This window comes from Manis pentadactyla, chromosome 5 (genome assembly GCF_030020395.1).
Source record: "Manis pentadactyla isolate mManPen7 chromosome 5, mManPen7.hap1, whole genome shotgun sequence".
Lineage (NCBI taxonomy): Eukaryota > Metazoa > Chordata > Mammalia > Pholidota > Manidae > Manis > Manis pentadactyla.
The window spans coordinates 159,078,296-159,085,267 of NC_080023.1; the positions used below are offsets into that span (position 1 = coordinate 159,078,296).

The window sequence follows — 6,972 nt, forward strand, 5'->3', positions numbered from 1 at the left end:
ATGACATGCATGAGTCCCTGGATTTGCTCTGCACCTCAGCCACAAGAAACCTAAATCACATCTGGCCCTACGCTTTCAGTGGCTGCTGACTGGAGGCCCCACTTGGGGTATGTGAGAGGTCTCTAGGGTTTCTGCCCTCCCACGCTGGAATGTGGGCAGAAGCATGTTGTAGTGGAAAGTGGGTGCAGCCAGGCAGCAGAGACTCCTGTCCCTGGGTTTGGATCCCCTTCAGCTGCTCTCTCAGTCTATTCAGAACCTTATTTGATAAACAAAGCTATGATAGAGGTGACTTCTGTGGACATTTGTGGATATGATTCCTGTCATTTCCAGCCCTAGTATTTTCCCAGTGTTTTTGCCCTGGGTGACTTCTCTTTGATCCTCCTTGGCAGGGAGATTTTCTGTGGAGCTTTTACAGGAAACAGTGGCCACTCCTGGGGTCCTGCACAGGACTGGGTGGTTTTCCCAGATTCAGCCTCTTCCACAGGCCACTGATACCTGCTCTCTTTCTGGATCTTTCTCTGCCCTGTATGAACCTGCATTCAAAGTGATCATGAGCTGTCTGTGCTCTGGTCGTTCCTAGTGCAGGGAGAGGAATTGTTGAAAGCAGTTTCCCGTGTTTGGAGGGTCCACACCTGTCCCTTTCAAATGCTGGCGCTTTCACACACCCCTTCTCTCCAGCCCTTCTGGTCTCAGGCATCGTGGGCTGCCGTGGGAGAGTCAATGACAGGAAACTTTAGGACTTAGCCCCCTGTTGCCAGAAACCAGGCTATGTCTCTGTCAAAGTTTAAATACTCTAGAGGATTTATGGAGTCAGGATGAATTACACATAATAAATAAGTGTGATACTGGGTCGTATATAGTGATCGCCGTAAGATTTTCAAAGGGAAGTGGCTTTTTGGAGGTGGTGGACGTGGGTGAGCCTTTGAAGGGGTGGGATGTGATGGGGAATGGGAAGTATTCAAGGGGAGGACTGTGAGGCTGCAGTGAGCATAAGCTCCTGGGGAGACATGCACAGGCGGGTAACAACAGTGAGGGGATGGCTGCCGTGGCGTGGCCTCCACTCCCAGCTCACTGCGGCAGGCCTCAGTGGGGGGATCCCCTGAGCTATAGCTCCCCAGCTGTCTCTCTGTCAGTTACTACATCTGCTCTGTTGCCCTGAAAAGGCCTTTTTCAGACAGTGTGCATTTTGACTTCTCTGGAGCACTGAGATTCCCCGTGAGTTGGGTTTGGAGTGAAACCAGCAGCTCACCCCTGACTGATCAGGGGCACTCCCACTGACGTCCCCTTGAAAGATGAGATAACGGGGAAGCCAAATGCTCTCGTGACCTCCTGCTCTGTGGCCTCCTTGCTGTAGGGGTGCTGTCTCACACCTGGAGATTGCTGGATACCCCAAGAGAGTGGAGGCACTGGCCCTCTCAGCATGGCGACCAGAGTGGCGGCCCCCTCGAGGCGCCTCTCCACGGTGAGTCAGTGCCAAGGGGCTCAGCCAGCCTGTGTTTCTGAGATGGAAATTCCAAGCTGCTGACCTCATTTGACTTTATCCTTTAGATGATTTGGGGTTGGCGGTGGACACTATTGTAGCAGAGTGAAGCATGATGTTGCCACATGACACAGGGCCAGACCTTCAGACCCTTTGCCTCAGCACAGTGTGGAAGGATGATCTGGGCCAGCTCATCCAGGGGCCACCATGCCCCCCTGCCTACTCCCTGTGTAACTTTTTAGAACCTAGGGTTTTCTGTTCTGTACATCCTTGTCCTCTCATCCGCCCAATAAATCTGGAAACTGCCTTGCTGTTTGGTTTTCTTCTGTTTTGATTCGTTCCGTTTGAATCAATGTCTCCACCTGCCAGCAGGGCTAGGTATAGAGAAAGGGGATTCCAGAGGCACAGCTTCTGGTTCTCACTCATTGAGACTTGCCACCTAGTCCCTGCCTAAGGTGTGCCCTGGGGGATGGGAGATGGGAAGGAGAATTTGGACTAGAAGTTGAACCATCCTGACTGAGCTGGGGGGCTCAGGTTTAGAGCAGGAAACTGCTAGAAATGAATCGGCTGAGGGACATTTGGGCCAGAGCTTAGGAAAAAAGGGTGATGATGGAGTGGACTTAGAGACAGTCGGGCTGAAGTCCTCGAGGAAGGCAGGAGCACCTGAGCTCTGGGTGGCGAAAGGCCACTGGGTGAAGTGAGGGAGGTGTTCTGAGCAGGAGCTGGGTTACAAGGAGCAGCCACCCTTTGGGAGAACTCTGGGGCTCTAGTAGGCAAAGGCCAGGTGTTGGGGTTTCAGTCACTATTACCACAAGGCGCTGAGCATGCATGGCTCCATACTCCACGGGTAGGTGTACTCTGTCCTCATTTTTCAGATACAGGCCACGTAGAGGAACTCTCCCAAAGGCTGTGGTAGAAAGGGGGGAATTGATGGTCCGTTCCTCCCATTGAAATTGAAATCAATTCAACTGGGGCCAAGGCAGAAGCCAGGTGTTCAGGCCAGCACTTTGATAGCTCCATCATCCAAAAACATTCCTGGGGCTAAAGGGCCTGCTCAGGCAGCCTTTCTGGCAGAGGTCCTCATTTCTGCCTTGCTGCTCCTCACTTCCTTCCAAGGACCGCCTGACATCTCACATTTGCTCTTGACCCAAACCCCCCACCCACTCCCCATCCCCTGCTCCTCTCTAGGCCAGTTTCATGCAACTGTGGCCTGGTCCTGTAGTGAAAAGTCAACACATTTTCCCCAACTGGGCCAAGTTTCTGCCTATCAGGGAAGTTTCACTGTTGGCTGTTGCCTTGACATTTGCAGATATTTCTGTAGCACTGACTGTCCCCATTGCTAAGCAGCCTCCCGCAGCTCTGGGTGGTGGTGTCAGTGCCCCATTCCCTCCCCTTTACTCTGTTAATTTCCTCAGTTTTCTTGAGCCCCTACCTAGTCCTATAGCCTGGAGGTCCCTGATGCATTTGGTCTGGGTTCTGTGGAGGGGATTGAGGGGCTTTGGGGAAGGAGGGAAGAGGCAGCACAGACATGGTTGGTGAAGTGGCAGACAGAGGGGTGAGGGGTGTCTCAGCTAGAGAGGCCGGGTCACTTACATGGTTTGGCCCCAGGTCACCAAAGTGTCCTCCCTAATAATCCAGTCTGGTCAATGTGTGGAGGTTTCACTCATCGTTTGCCCTGTTTCCGTGGCATCCTAGTGCAATGGCTGGACATGGAAGTCAGTGAGGTGATGTCTTGTGGCACTCAACAAAGGAAGCTCTTCCCGATCATTAACTTGTTCACTTTCAATTTGTCAATGACCCTCACCCTGGGCCCAGCCTCTTAGGCCTGCCCTCTGCCACTGTCACCCCACCTGACCCTCAGCCTCAGGACACACTTCCCATTCTCCTGGAGAGACGTGCAGGGCCTCCACACAAGCACCGGAGTCCCCAGCCAGGCTCCTAGCATGCTCTCCTTTTCCTGGCCTATGTGCCTGGAATGCGTCCTCCGTTTCGGATGCTCGCCTGACTCAGCTTGTGTCATTGGCTAAACCTCCAGCCAGACTGGATTCCCTGCTTCTCTGTTCACCTATCGAGTGTCAATTACACACACAATTCTAGTGACTGGTAAAGGAAGGCAGAGCAAATCCCTGCTTTCACAGTGCTTACATCTCAGAGGACAGAGACACTCCACAAAGTAAAAACGTGGGTAGGCTGGAGAAGGACTAAAAAAGAAATGAAGCAAGGAAACAAGACAGGAAATCTGGGGACAAGAGGGGGAGTGGAACTTGAAACTGAGTGGACAGAAGGGCCTCACCTGGAGGGGTGATTTGAGTAAAGCAAGAGGCTCTCAGCCCTGGGCACTGATGGCAGCCTCCATCACAGCATAGACCAGCCAGGTAGGAAGCTTTCCTCTGGGATCCTGCTGCAGGCCCAGGGAGCTGGAGGGCCAGGAGGCCTCTGAGGCCACTGCACTGCACCTGATGAGCTGCTGCCATGTGTTGCAGGTGGCAGCCACATCAGGTTAGGATCGGTAGTCAGACTAGGCTGTGCATTACCTTGAGGGCAGGTTCTCCACCTGTCAGCTCTGCAGCCCCTTTTATCCCCCTGCCCCAACCACAGCTTGGTAGACTAGGGAAGTGTAGTCACCCAGAGTGGGCCAACCCATGACCTTGGTCTAAGACCAAGAGCTGTGATAACCCAGCAGGCAGGTTTCCCTCTTGGGGAGTTCTGAGTATGTCAAGAGCCTGAGTAATTGGTTGCAGGAACAGAAACAGGAAGAGATGGAGGAATTGAGTCCCTTTAACAGCAGAGTCCAAAGGTACAGAGCATTGAAGTCCTGGTGCAGGCAAGAGAACCATTTCTAGAACTCTTAGAAGGGGAGGGTAATATTCCCATTTCCAAACCACGGTCATGCTCCATGAGGCCTGCTGTGAGCAACCTTCAGACTTGCCATGAGGCCTGAATTTTCTTTTTTTTAGATAATTATTTTTTATTGAAGGGTAGTTGACACACAGTATTACATTAGTTTCAGGTGTACAACACAGTGATTCAACATTTATATACATGATAATTCTAGGTACCAGCTATCACCATACCAAGTTGTTACAATATTTTGACTATATTCCTTATGCTATACATTACATCCTGGTTACTTAATTATTTTACAATTGGAAGTGTGTATATATATATATATATATATATATTTTTTTTTTTTGTGAGGGCATCTCTCATATTTATTGATCAAATGGTTGTTAACAATAAAATTCTGTATAGGGGGGTCAATGCTCAATGCACAATCATTAATCCATCCCAAGCCTAATTTCCGTCAGTCTCCAATCTTCTGAAGCATAACGAACAAGTTCTTACATAGAGAACAAATTCTTACATAGTGAATAAGTTACATGGTGAACATTACAAGGGCAGTCATCACAGAAGCTTTCGGTTTTGCTTATGCATTATGAACTATAAACAGTTCAAATATGAATACTCATTTGATTTTTATACTTGATTTATATGTGGATACCACATTTCTCTCTTTATTATTATTATTTTTAATAAAATGCTGAAGTGGTAGGTAGATACAAGATAAAGGTAGAAAACATAGTTTAGTGTTGTAAGAGAGCAAATGTAGATGATCAGGTGTGTGCCTGTAGACTATGTGTTAATCCAAGCTAGACAAGGGCCATAAAACATCCACGTATGCAGAAGATTTCTCTCAGAACAGGCGGGGGGAGGTTCTAAGCCTCACCTCGACTGGTTGATCCCCAATTTCTCACCTGATGGACCCCCTGCGACTGTGCCTGTCTTAGGTTGTTCCTCCCTTGAGGAATCTTACCCGTCCATGAGGCCTGAATTTTTATAAGGTGTGGCCAAGTGACCACAATTCCTGTCTTACAAGAGACCTTACCTTCACCACTACTGTGCCTTTGCTAGAGGGAGCTAAATGAGTGTCTGCTCCCAACAGCTTGAAAGGTGTTACTTACCAGCATAGTGATTGACACATGCAGGAACTCAGTCAGCATTTCAGGATGAGGCATGAAGCCAGTGGGGGCCTTCTTGACTGTAGCTTAGGAAGGTCCCTCTGCCCCAGTGACAATCGCCATGTCACCATGTCACCCAACTCCACCTGCATTGGGAAGCAGCCTAGTGAAATCATTAAGAGTCAGTTGAATTCTGATGTTGTCCCTTGATTGCTATGGAGCCTGGAGCACATTCTTTTGCCACCTTTAACCTCAGTTTCTGGCTCTGTAATTTGACCATCAGAATAGCACCTACCCAAATAGTAAGGATTAAGTAAGATGGTGCATGTTAAGTGCATTACACAATACCTGCCTCATTCTGAGTGCTTGATAAATGTCAGCTATTTTTATTTGATGAGCATGGCTAGCTTATTGATAGTTAAAATGAAGAACAAATATAAAATGTCATCATGACAGACTCATCTGTTAATGTAACACCATAAATACTTTCTTCTTTTTTGATTTGTAGATATCCCAGTGGGGCTAGTTAATCATTGCTACCAATGATGGAACTTTTATTAAATACCATGTACTGTACTGAGTAAGCCTGTATATATAATTACCTCATTTAATCTTTACAACAACCCAGTGAGGTAGATTTAATTATCTTCCATTTCATAAACAAGGAAACCAAGGCTCAGAGAAATGGAGGGACCTGTCTCACTTCTAATGAATGGCTTAGCCAATTTTCCATTTCTTGGTGTGGTTAGTGAAAAAATGTTACAGGCTGATTTCATAAATAGCATGAGCATATCAAGCTGTCAGATGCTTGTTTGTACTGGAAAACTAGAAATTAGGATATTTTACTATTCCCTCCATCTGCTTCAAATTATTATCCCATCTTCCTAAAATATCCCCCATCTACATCAACAATCTTGAGAATTGAACTTGTGAACATGACATTTCCAGAGACAATATAGGCATTGTTTCAGCCTATTTAAAATATCAAATGTCCCTTTCTTTACTGTTGTGTCTCAAGCAGAAGTCATCCTATGTCTTCTGAGCTTGAGGAAACCTCAGTATTATTAAGTGTTACCCAAGGACCAGGATTAGGGTCAAGAAGAGCCACGATGCTATCAGAAAGTTGCTGCCTCCTACCAGGGGCCCTGGTGTAGCAGCTGGGGGGACTTACATGGCAGAAACCAGGCACAGGAATGGAGAACAGGAAGAATGAAGGTTCATTTGTTCATTTAAAAAATATTTGTTGGACATTGTGCTGAGAATAGGGATACAGTGATAAATAAGGAAGTTTCTGCCCTCAAGGGGATCACATTCAAGAATACAGACAATAAGGTCCATTAAGCCACCCCCCAGATATTTATGGAGCAGTCACTATGTGCTGGGCCTTGCTCCAAGCTGGGCATACAGCCCTGAACAAAGCAGAGGAGGGGCCTTATGGAGCTCACAGTCCAGAACAGCACTGAACAGTAGAAACATAGTGCAACCCACAAAAGTAATTTATAATTTTCCTAGTAGCCACATTAGAGAAATAAA

General features: G+C 47.7%; 1 non-coding gene across 1 annotated transcript; it reads left to right on the top strand.

Annotated features, from left to right (window-relative positions):
- Window positions 1-531: 531 nt before the first annotated feature.
- On the top strand, window positions 532-664 carry LOC118920973 (small nucleolar RNA SNORA71). Its single transcript, XR_005028132.1, has one exon. It is a non-coding gene; the product is annotated as a small nucleolar RNA SNORA71 (small nucleolar RNA).
- Window positions 665-6,972: the final 6,308 nt, after the last annotated feature.